Source organism: Bos grunniens, chromosome 10 (genome assembly GCF_055505025.1).
Source record: "Bos grunniens cultivar Pamir isolate PY7600 chromosome 10, Bosgru_T2T1.0, whole genome shotgun sequence".
Lineage (NCBI taxonomy): Eukaryota > Metazoa > Chordata > Mammalia > Artiodactyla > Bovidae > Bos > Bos grunniens.
In genome coordinates, this window is record NC_141174.1 from 27,504,047 (window position 1) to 27,517,702 (window position 13,656).

Sequence of the window (13,656 nt, forward strand, 5' to 3'; positions counted from 1 at the left end):
TTACTTGCCACAAAAGAATTACATGAGATATATATGGATACATTCATGTTGTAAAAACAACCTCAAATACAAGAAAAGCAGAAGTCCTATTTTGACCATTATAATGTGATGCAATGTAATGTGCTCAGTTCAGTTCAGTTCAGTTGCTCAGTTGTGTCCGACTCTTTGCGACCACGTGAATCACAACATGCCAGGCCTCCCTGTCCATCACCAACTCCCGGAGTTCACCCAAACTCATGTGCATTGAGTCGGTGAGGCCATCCAGCCATCTCATCCTCTGTCGTCCCCTTCTCCTCCTGCCCCCTATCCCTCCCAGCATTAGGGTCTTTTCCAGTGAGTCAACTCTTCACATGAGGTGGCCAAAGTATTGGAGTTTCAGCTTTAGCATCAGTCCTTCCAATGAACACCCAGGACTGATCTCCCTTAGGATGGACTGGTTGACCTCCTTGCAGTCCAAGGGACTCTCAAGAGTCTTCTCCAACACCACAGCTCAAAAGCATCAATTCTTTGGCACTCAGCTTTCTTCACAATCCAACTCTCACGTCCATACATGACCACTGGAAAAACCATAGCTTTGACTAGATGGACCTTTGTTGGCAAAGTAATGTCTCTGCTTTTCAATATGCTATCTAGGTTGGTCATAAGTTTCCTTCCAAGGAGTGTCTTCTAATTTCATGCTTACAATCACCATCTGCAGTGATTTTGGAGCCCAGAAAATAAAGTCTGACACTGTTTCTACTGTTTCCCCATCTATTTCCCATGAAGTGATGGGACCAGATGCCATGATCTTCATTTTCTGAATGTTGGACTCTAAGCCAACTTTTTCACTCTCCTCTTTCACCTTCATCAAGAGGCTTTTTAGTTCCTCTTCACTTTCTGCCATAAGGGTGGTGTCATCTGCATATCTGAGGTTATGTACTCAGTCATGTCCAGTTCTTTATGACCTTATGGACTAGCCCACAAGGCTCCTCTGTCCATGGGATTTTCCAGCAAGAATGCTGGAGTGGGTTGCTATTTCCTTGATAAGGGGATCTTCCCAATCCAGGGATCAAACTAGCATCTCATGCATCATAGGTGAATTCCTTACCATTAGCATCACAATAACATCTGCATTCTCCTCCCAGAAATAATCACTGTTGCCATTTGGAGGATTTTTTCCCTTTGTATGTATATATTCACATACATTGAAATATAAAATTGTGTGGGTTTTTTTTTCATAATAACATTTTATAAAGGTTGGATTTTCTATGAAAAACAGGATGTTGTACATATTGTTCTGCAAATTGCTCCCCTCTTTTCCTTCAAATTAATTATATATATTGGAGTTCATATAGACTTTCTCTCCTAGAGTTATCTTTTTTATCCTGAAACACTAACTTTTTCCTGACTACTACTAAATCTCTGCCAAGAGCATACACAAACATGCTGTCCCATGTCTGTTCTCTACTTCTTAAGAACTGACTGTATATTCTGTCTCTACTTTCTCACCACCTATTCCCTGTTTTACTTTAGAATTTAATAGTTACAGAAAAGTTAAAAGAATATAATATCTGTATTCCCATTATATTAGTTTTGTGTGTACACTTGATTTGATATATGTATATATTATGGAAGGGTCACCCTAATATGCCTAGTTAACATCCATCACTACACAGTCACAATTTTTTTTCTTATGATAATATCTTGTAAGATTTATTCTCAGCAACTTTCAAGTATATAATACAGTAGTATTAACCACTGTCACTATACTGCACATTACGTCCCATGACCTATTTATTCTATAACTGGAAGTTTGTATCTTTTGTCCCCTTCACCCATTTTGCTCACTCTTCACTCTCCACCTCTGGCAACCACCAATCTTTTCTCTGTATTTAAGAGTTTTCTTGTTTGTTTTTTAGATTGCATATATAAATGAGATCATATGGTATTCACCCTTCTCTGTCTGACTTATTTCACTTAGCATAATGCCTTTTAGCTCTAACCATGTCGTTGTAACTGGAGACATTTCATTCTTTTATATGGGTAATATTGATACTATTTCACTGTGTGTATATACACACACACCACATTTCCTTTATCCATTCATCCACTGATGGGCTCTTAGGTTGCTTCATGTCTTGACTTACAAACAATGCTACAGTGAACATGGAAGTGCAGACACCTTTTCAAGTAAATGATTTTGTTTTCTTCAGATAAATATCCAGACACAGAACTGCTAGATCATATAGCACTCCTTTTTAAAACTTTTGAACAACTGGCGTGGGTTGTCAGTTCCTTCTCCAGGGTATCTTTCTGACCCAGGGATTGAACCTGGGTCTCCCACTGTGCAGGCAGATTCTTTACCATCTGAGCCACCAGGGAAGCCCTTTGTACAACTAACATACTTCTTTCTGTAGTGGCTACTACAATTTACAAATTACTACAATGTAAATTTACCCAATTTACATGCCCACCAACATTGTACAAAGATCCCCTTTTCTGCACATCTTTGTCTTTTTGATAATAGCGATTCTAACAGGTGTGAGGTGATGTATTAGTTGCTCAGTCGTGTCCAACTCTGCTACTCCATGGATTGGGGCCCACCAGGCTCTTCCGTCCACGGGATTTTCCAGGCAAGAATACTGGAGTGTGTTGCCATTCCCTTCTCCAGGAGATCTTCCCAACGAAGGAATCAAACCAGGATCTCCTGCATTGCAGGCAGACTCTTTACCATCTGAGCCATTAGGGAAGAGTTTTGAGTCACTATCTGTGAGATGATATTTCATTGTAATTTTGATTTGCATTTCACTGACTGAACTGAATTGAACTGATGATTAGTAATTCAGTCTATTTTTAAAGAAGTAAAATGTTACAGATGAAGTGAAAACATCTTTTAATTATTGCCATATTCCCATCTCATGATTTGCAGAGGCAATTATAGTAATGAGTCCTTCCAGTTCATTTTTTTACTTTTATGCACTTACTTGTACATCTGTAACCAAATGTACAATATTTTATGTGTTATTTTAAATGTACATCAATTCAACAGTTGCTTTCCTTTGATTCAGCATTACATTTTTGAAATATATCCATGTTTGTAATTTATAGATTTAATTCATTTGTTACCTACTGTATGGTATTTAGGGGCTTCCCTGATAGCTCAGTTGGTAAAGAATCTGCCTGCAATGCAGGATACTCTGGTTCGATTCTTGGTTTGAGAAGATGCTCTGAAGAAGGTACTGGCTACCCACTCCAGTATTGTTAACTATACCACAGTTGATGTATTTATTCCTCTAGAATGGATAGTTAAATTATCAATGCTTCATTAAAAATATAATAGACTTCTTAAGGGCAGTTTTGATTTCATAGTAAAATTGAGTGAAAAGTATAGAGAGTTCTGACATTCTACCACCTGCGGCTCACAGCCCCCACCACCATCAATGTCCTGCACCTGTGCAGTATGTTTGTTACAATAGAGAAACCAACACTGATACATCATCATTAACCAAAGCCCATAGTTTACATTAGGGTTCTCTCTTTGTGTTGTATACTCTATGGACTTGACGTATATCCACAATTAGAGCATCATACAAAATAATTTCATTGCCCTAAAAATCCCCTTGCTCTACCTATACCTCCCCCTAAAGCTTTGGCAACCACTGATCTTTTCACTTTCCCCACAGTTTTGTCTTTTCCAGAATGTCATATAGTTGGAATCATACAATAATAGACTTTTCAGATTAGCTTCTTTCACATATTAATATGTAATTTTACATTAAAATAATGTACTTTGATGTACAACACAAAGAGTGGGCCCTAATGTAAACTATGGAGTTTTTGTTCATAATAATGTATCAGTGTTGGCTTGTCAACTGTAACAAATAGATCATACTGATGCAAAAATTAATCAAAGTTGGGTAGGGGACTAATCCAAACTGCTCAAAAAAATCTCAAGTTAAAAAAATAGGCTTATAAATATTAACTCAAAATGGATCAAATTAAGAGTTAAAACTATAAAATTCTTAGAATGAAACATAGAAATAAAAATAAATATTTGTGACTTTGGATTAGGCAATAATTTCTTGTTTAAATTTATTTTTTAATTGAAGGATAATTGCTTTACAGAATTGCACTGGTTTCAGCCAAACACGAATCAGCCATAGGTACACATATGTCCCCTCCCTCTTGAACCTCCCTCCTATCTCCCTCCCCACCCAACCTCTCTAGTTTGTTACAGAGCCCTGGTTGGAGTTCCCTGAGTCATACAGCAAATTGCCATTGGCTATCTATTTTACATATGGTAATATAAGTTTCTGTGTCTAAGAAGGGCGTTGGTGAGGAGATAACCCTCGTCCAAGGTAAGGAGCAATGGCTGCGCTTTGCTGGAGCAGCCGTGAAGAGATACCCCACACCCAAGGTAAGAGAAACCCAAGTAAGACGGTAGGTGTTGCAAGAGGGCATCAGAGGGCAGACACACTGAAACGATACTCACAGAAAACTAGTCAATCTAATCACACTAGGACCACAGCCTTGTCTAACTCAATGAAACTAAGCCATGCCCGTGGGGCAACCCAAGATGGGCAGGTCGTGGTGGAGAGATCTGACAGAATGTGGTCCACTGGAGAAGGGAATGGCAAACCACTTCAGTATTCTTGCCTTGAGAACCGCATGAACAGTATGAAAAGGCAAAATGATAGGACACTAAAAGAGAAACTCCCCAGGTCAGGAGGTGCCCAATATGCTACTGGAGATCAGTGGAGAAATAACTCCAGAAAGAATGAAGGGATGGAGCCAAAGCAAAAACAATACCCAGCTGTGGATGTGACTGGTGATAGAAGCAAGGTCCGATGCTGTAAAGAGCAATATTGCATAGGAACCTGGAATGTCAGGTCCATGAATCAAGGCAAATAGGAAGTGGTCAAACAAGAGATGGCAAGAGTGAATATCGACATTCTAGGAATCAGCAAACTGAAATGGACTGGAATGGGTGAATTTAACTAAGATGACCATTATATCTACTACTGCGGACAGGAATCCCTCAGAAGAAATGGAGTGGCCATCATGGTCAACAAAAGAGTCCGAAATGCAGTACTTGGATGCAATCTCAAAAACAACAGAATGATCTCTGTTCGTTTCCAAGGCAAACCATTCAATATCACAGTAATCCAAGTCTATGCCCCAACGAGTAACGCTGAAGAAGCTGAAGTTGAATGGTTCTATGAAGACCTACAGGACCTTTTAGAACTAACACACAAAAAAGCTGTCCTTTTCATTATAGGGGACTGGAATGCAAAAGTAGGAAGTCAAGAAACACCTGGGGTAACAGGCAAATTTGGCCTTGGAATACAGAATGAAGCAGGGCAAAGACTAATAGAGTTTTGCCAAGAAAATGCACTGGTCATAACAAACACCCTCTTCCAACAACACAAGAGAAGACTCTACACATGGACATCACCAGATGATCAACACCGAAATCAGATTGATTATATTCTTTGCAGCCAAAGATGGAGAAGCTCTATACAGTCAGCAAAAACAAGACCAGGAGCTGACTGTGGCTCAGACCATGAACTCCTTATTGCCAAATTCAGACTTAAATTGAAGAAAGTAGGGAAAACCACTAGACCATTCAGGTATGACCTAAATCAAATCCCTTATGATTATACAGTGGAAGTGAGAAATAGATTGAAGGGACTAGATCTGATAGATAGAGTACCTGATGAACTATGGACTGAGGTTCGTGACATTGTACAGGAGACAGGGATCAAGACCATCCCCATGGAAAAGAAATGCAAAAAAGCAAAATGGCTGTCTGGGGAGGCCTTACAAATGGCTGTGAAAAGAAGAGAAGTGAAAAGCAAAGGAGAAAAGGAAAGATATAAACATCTGAATGCAGAGTTCCAAAGAATAGCAAGAAGAGATAAGAAAGCCTTCTTCAGCGATCAGTGCAAAGAAATAGAGGAAAACAACAGAATGGGAAAGACTAGGGATCTCTTCAAGAAAATCAGAGATGCCAAAGGAACATTTCATGCAAAGATAGGCTCGATAAAGGACAGAAATGGTATGGACCTAACAGAAGCAGAAGATATTAAGAAGAGGTGGCAAGAATACACAGAAGAACTGTGCAAAAAAGATTTTCACAACCCAGATAATCACGATGGTGTGATCACTGACCTAGAGCCAGACATCCTGGAATGTGAAGTCAAGTGGGCCTTAGAAAGTATCACTACGAACAAAGCTAATGGAGGTGATGGAATTCCAGTTGAGCTATTTCAAATCCTGAAAGATGATGCTGTGAAAGTGCTGCACTCAATATGCCAGTAAATTTGGAAAACTCAGCAGTGGCCACAGGACTGGAAAAGGTCAGTTTTCATTGAATCCCAAAGAAAGGCAATGCCAAAGAATGCTCAAACTATCACACAATTTCACTCATCTCACATGCTAGTAAAGTAATGCTCAAAATTCTCCAAGCCAGGCTTCAGCAATACGTGAACTGTGAACTTCCTGATGTTCAAGCTGGTTTTAGAAAAGGCAGAGGAACCAGAGATCAAATTGCCAACATCCGCTGGATCGTGGAAAAAGCAAGAGAGTTCCAGAAAAACATCTATTTCTGCTTTATTGACTATGCCAAAGCCTTTGACTGTGTGGATCACAACAAACTGTGGAAAATTCTGAAAGAGATGGGAATACCAGACCACCTGATCTGCCTCTTGAGAAATTTGTATGCAGGTCAGGAAGCAACAGTTAGAACTGGACATGGAATAACAGACTGGTTCCAAATAGGAAAAGGAGTTCGTCAAGGCTGTATCTTGTCACCCTGTTTATTTAACTTATATGCAGAATACATCATGAGAAATGCTGGACTGGAAGAAACACAAGCTGGAATCAAGATTGCTGGAAGAAATATCAGTAACCTCAGATATGCAAATGATACCACCCTTATGGCCGAAAGTGAAGAGTAACTAAAAAGCCTCTTGATGAAAGTGAAAGTGGAGAGTGAAAAAGTTGGCTTAAAGCTCAACATTCAGAAAACGAAGATCATGGCATCTGGTCCCATCACTTCATGGCAAATAGATGGGAAACAGTGGAAACAGTGTCAGACTTTATTTTTGGGGGCTCCAAAATCACTGCAGATGGTGACTGCAGCCATGAAATTAAAAGACACTTACTCCTTGGAAGGAAAGTTATGACCAACCTAGATAGCATATTCAAAAGCAGAGACATTACTTTGCCAACAAAGGTCCGTCTAGTCAAGGCTATTGTTTTTCCTGTGGTCATGTATGGATGTGAGAGTTGGACTGTGAAGAAGGGTGAGCGCCGAAGAACTGATGCTTTTGAACTGTGGTATTGGAGAAGACTCTTGAGAGTCCCTTTCACTGCAAGGAGATCCAACCAGTCCATTCTGAAGGAGATCAGCCCCGGGATTTCTTTGGAAGGAATGATGCTAAAGCTGAAACTCCAGTACTTTGGCCACCTCATGTGAAGCATTGACTCATTGGAAAAGACTCTGATGCTGGGAGGGATTGGGGGCAGGAGGAGAAGGGGACGACAGAGGATGAGATGGATGGATGGCATCACTGATTCGATGGACGTGAGTTTGAGTGAACTCCGGGAGTTGGTGATGGACAGGGAGGCCTGGCATGCTGTGATTCATGGGGTCACAAAGAGTCGGACACGACTGAGCAACTGATCTGATCTGATCTGAATATAAGTTTCTATGGTTCTCTCTCCATGCATCCCACCCTCTCCTTCCTCCCCCTACCCTGTGTCATTAAGTCTGTTCTCTGTGCCTCTCCATTGCTGCCCTGCAAAACAATTTCATTAGTACCATCTTTCTAGATTCCACATGTATGTGTTAGTATATGATGTTTTTCTCTTCCTGACTTACTTCACTCTGTATAATTGGTTCTAGGTTCATCCACCTCATTAGAACTGACTCAAGTGCATTTCTTTTTATGGCTGTGATATTCCATTGTATTCCACAGCTTCTTTACCATTCATCCTTCGATGGACATCTAGGTTGCTTCCATGTTCTAGCTATTGTAAATAGTGCTGCAATGAACATTGAGGTACATGTGTCTTTTTCAATTTCGGTTTCCTCAGGGTATATGCCTAAAGGATTAGGCAATAATTTCTTATATATGACACCAAAAGCACAAACAATAAAAGAAAAAAGATAAAATGGACTTCATCAAAATCAAAAACTTTTATGCCTCAAAGGATATACCATCAAAAAAGGAAAAAAGACAATCTGCAGAATGGAATGAAAATATTTGTGTCATATATTTGATAAGGATCAAGTATCTAGATTATGTAGCGATCTTGTAATTTAATAACCAAAGATTAAGAGCCCAAGTTTTAAAATAGGCAATGGATTTGAATGACATTTCTCCAAAGAAGATATACAAGTGACCTAGAAGCACATGAAAAGATGCTCATCATCATCTGTCATCAGAGAAGAGCAAATCAAAACCACAGTGAGATATCATTTCACACACTAGGATGACTATAATAAAAAGAGATGGACAGTAGCAAGTATTGGCCAGGATACGGAGAAATTGGAGTTCTCAAACATTGCTGATGGGAATGTAAAATGTTGCAGTGACTTTGGAAAACAGTTTGGCACTTCTTCAAAATATAAGCAGAGTTATTATAAGGTCCCACAATTTCACTCTTGGGTATTTACCCAAGAGAATTAAAAACATATGTCCATTGTCTGAGAGTTTATTTCTGTACAGAAAGCAAACTTATGGTTACAAAATGGGATAGGGAGGAAGAGAGGGACAAATTTGGAGTATGATGTTAACAGATATTAACTACTATACATAAAATAAAAAAACAACAAGGATTTACTGTATAGCACAGGAAATTATATTCAATATCTTGTAATAACCCATATGATATATAATCTGCAAAAAAAAAAAATTTCACTAGCTTGGAAGCTCCATGAGGGCAGAGACCCTCTATCATATTCTCCGCATTATTCTCAGCACCTAGGATTAGTAGAGACTTAATATTGGTCCTATGAATGACTGAATGGATCTGCCTTTTTAAACTATACTGCTGCATGGTATAATTACATACGTCTATCACAGTTTACTTAAAGACTACCCTTTTGATGGACTTTCCGATTGTTCTTTTGCTATAACAATGCTATTCTAAAGATTCTTGCATGTGTCTGTATTTTTTTGTCATTGCATGTGACTGTGAATAGGCAGAGAGCCAACAAGAAATGAATGAATAAGACGATATCCTGTCCTTTTTCCTGACAGCATTTCTATTTCCTTTTCCCACTGAGATTTAAAGTGCCCTTGTACACAAAGTAATTTTCAAACATAAAGAAAGCTTGTTTCTTTTAGTAGCTCAGATTCTAAGAGAAAGTTTCTGCTTTATCATCCAGATTGTATTCTCTGTCCCAGTCTAGTTAGATTTAACATTCTCTTTTATCTCAGAAATCAGCATGGGATTAAAAGAAGATAGAATGAGACCCTTACGATTACCTCTGCAAATAATTTTCAGTTTGATCTTTTGTCACCTTATTCATCTCTGTTGGCTCCCTGCCTGTACAGGTCTTCAACAACTTATACTAAAATGTTAAAAAGTCCAATACTAAAGATATTTATTGGTATTTGTATGTACTAAAATGTAAAAAAAAAAAAAAAAGTCCAATACTGAAGATATTTATTGGTATTTGTATTCATTTTATATTTAATAACTTGGTATATTGACGTAAACAAGTAAGATTAATTTAAGAAAATTAGAGGTTAAAATCTGCTTCTGGAGGGAGTCTTCACAACACGTTTCACCTCAAGGACAAAAACCCATCAACTAAGAGTGTTTATGGGCTGTGTTGTGAAGAATTATTCAAATTCTTTTGATAGGATTTGCTTGGTTTAGTCGCTAAGTCATGTCGGACTCTTTGCGACCCCATGGACTGTAGCCTGCCGGCCTCCTCTGCCCGTGGGATTCTCCAGGCAAGAATACTGAAGTGGGTAGCCATTCCCTTCTCCAAGGGATCTTCCCAACCCGAATTGAACCTGGGTCTCCTGCATTGCAGGCAGATTCTTTACCAACTGAGCTATGAGGAAAGTTCTTGATAGGAGTGCTACAGTCAATTACTGATGTCTGCAAATGGCAAAGGAGAGGAGGGGTGGAAGATGAGAAGTCAATGAAAAGGACACTAAAAAGGGAGGAGAGCGTTCCCAGAAAAACAAAGAGATCCACAGTGTCAAATGCTAGTGGAAGGATTCAGGATCAGGGTAAAGAAAACCCATGGGTTTCTTGTTTAACATTTAAGAAAGCAAATTAAATACTATATGTGATAAGGTTAGTGGTCAAATTATAGTGAGTTGGGGGGATTAAGGAATGAGGCAGTAAGTATATTTCTGAGGTTTTTTGATTTGTGAAATTGTTAGGGACTACATGCTAGAACTGATTTTATTATATATAGTTTTTAAATCTACATTAAATCTAAGATTAGACTGCATCTGAATCAACACAAAACCTAAAGCTAAGGATATCCATCAAATGACTTTGTAGCACCTGATCTTAAGCAGTAAGTTTTAGTACCATTAATCTAGATTTTATCTCACATTTGTCAAACAAAGAGACACGAGGGAACCACGTCAAGGGTATTAGCTAAACCACCTGGAACAGTGCTTTCTCAGTGTGCAATGCCCTGACCAGTAGTTTCGACATCACCCGGCAACTTGTTACAAATGCAAAGTCCCAGGCCCCATCTCAGACTTACCAAATCAAAAAAGCTGGGAGCCTGAACCCAGCCATTTGTTTAACAAGCTCAAAAGGTAACTTGGTTGCACACTTGAGTTATTGTATTATAATGGCACTTTCTTCTTAAATAAGACACATAGTTATTAAGTTACTAATCTACTTGGTGGGCTTGACCTAGATTCTGTACTGCCAAACCCTTTCTAGGGGTTAGAGTCAACTGAAAGTCTTTTAAGGATATTATGGTCTATTGGCCAGCCGTGATATAGTAAGAAAGCTCAGAACTGAAGAAAAGATGCTCACTCACATTGGGCACCAGTGATCTTACAAGTGGGAGAAGTGTCTCTCCTTAAACTCCCTGGAGCTTAAGTAGAAGTCTCAGGTACCTAGAGCCAATTCCTAACACCTCAAAACTACATACAGTCATTTTTGACCTATTTGTCTATGAAGAACGTGCTCTTTATTGAATTTTTGCCTCACTACCCATATGTAACATGTGCCCTGCAAAAATTCTCCCCACCTCCCCTCCTTCACCTTTTTTAAAAAGTTTGGTATATTCTGTGTGGAAGAGGATGTGGCAGGTTTTTTGTTTCGTTTTGTTTTTGTTTAGCTGCCCTGAGTCTTACTTGTGGTACGTGGGATCTTTTGTTGCAGCACACGAATCCCTAGCTGTGGCGTGTGGGCTCAGGAGCTGTGGCGCCTGGGCTTAGTTACCCTGCAGCATGTGAGATCCCAGTTCCCTGCCAAAGGGGTTGAACAGGGCCACCTTTCCCTTCCCTTTTTTTTTTTTTTTTTTACAACAGTTTATTTGTATATCTATTATATTGCTGTTACATATATTACATAATAGTATACTTTTATACTGCATTTCAAAATAATAAGATCCTTTAAAAAGATCCCTTCTTTTATAAAGTGTGCTTCTCCTTCTGAGTTCTGCCTTGTAATTATTGAAGGTCTTTCCTAAGGTAATTAAAACCTGGCTTCTTTGTATAATATCAACCCAGTGTCAGAAAATCGATTATCTAGCCAGTATTTATAGGCAGTGTTGACTCCGCTGAACTTGTGCTCACTATTCAAGGCCCTCTCTTACTTTCTTACTGTGGTTTGGTCCTGATTACCTCCACTGGTCAATCTGTACTATGGGCATGAGGCGTGAAGTGGCAGCCTCACATTTTCCAGCCCTGTATATGCCAGGGAAGGTCTAAGACCAAACCCCACCATTTAGAGCAATAATTGTGTGATTCATATTTGTAAAAACTGGCCAAGAAGATTTATTTTCAGTGGTTTTTTTTTTTTAATAAAAAATTGCAAATGCCCTTTACTAATTTCGTTTATAGCAAAACTTACAGTATGAGTTTAATGGATATCTGCATCATCAGTTTCAAAGCATTTTAAAACTAATTTTATTTATTTATTTTTGACTGTACTGGGTCTTTGTTGCTGCTCGAGCTTTTCTCTAGTTGTGGCAAGCCTCTCTAGTTGTGGTGCAGAGGACTCTCATTGTGATGGCTTCTCTTGTTGCAGACGTGGGCTCCAGGCTGCACGGGCTTCAGTAATTGCAGTGTTGAGGTTCAATCGTTGCAGCTCCCAGGCTTTAGAGCACAGGCTCAATAGTTGTGGTGCACAGGCTTAGTTGCTCTGCAGCATGTGGGATCTTCCCAGACCAGGGATCAAACTCGTGTCTCTTGCATTGGCAGGCAGATCCTTAATCTCTGAGCCATCAGGGAAGCCCTCAAAGCATTTTTTACCAATAACCTTAAGAGTGACATCTTTGTTTCTCCTTCTGAACTTTGTCCTTAGTTTATCTCGTAAATATACAAATCTCTAAACAATCTGTGCTTCAGAATTATCATGTTACCTTGAAATGACTGATCATGTTTATGATTGTTTTAAATTCATATATTCAGCATCTTTGTAATTCATTGAAAAGTTTTCCAAATTTTGAATTCATTGCTACCAAACAAATGCAGGTGCATTATTATCCTCTATTAATCTACATTTCAATTAGTGCAATGAAAAAATCTCATATCACTAATGTTTATTAATAATCATGCAATAGCATCAATGACCATGTTTCAAATACCTTTGAAACATTCGTCAGCATTTAAATTGACAGTATTTTGTTGAAAAACTGTTGAAATGAAAATAATTTCTTCTGCCTCAAAAATAATATTCCTTATAAATCATGCTTTGGTTTGAAAGGAAAAAGGAAGAACATTTATGAAAGTTCATATAAAGATACATCTAGTACATTCTATAATGTGTATTTAATAAACTCAGTTTCTTCAAGAGTAAGTTGAACTGAAATTTCTGACTACTGCCTTAAGTTTATCCAGATTTTGAAATTAACATTTTATTTTCTGTTATGCAAACTTTCCATAAAATCCTAAATTTGAAATACTTCACTTAAAGACATTTCCATTGCAGGGGAGAAAACCCATAAATTAGCACCATAATAATTATAAAAGTGTAAAACAGCTGGAAAGAAATCCATACCTCTTTTGCTATTGGAGTAGAGGTGAGGAATGTTTTTCCAGGTCTAAAGCAAATCAACAACAAGGTGAAAAGTTCCCAGTTGGTAATAATTACCAATTCAAACTATAAAAGGCTAATATGTATTATCACCAGCTTGGAAATCTTCATGGCCAGACTTACACAGATCTTCCTGTGCATATTCAAAGGAGAGTAAGATAGTGATTTCCAATATTATATACATATTAATGTATCATTAATAATGTCAGGAATATTATTAACCTACATATGCTATATTTTTCAAGGTTCTCAATATATAAATGTTTCAAGTAAGTATTCAATATAAATTCTGATAATATAGGTTGGCATTTTGTAAAAAGATTCTACTTCTGTATTGTGGTATTTCAAGAACAGTATTCACAGTATTTTTATGTTACAGAGAGTACTCTCATTAGAATTAAAATTACATTTATATTTCAA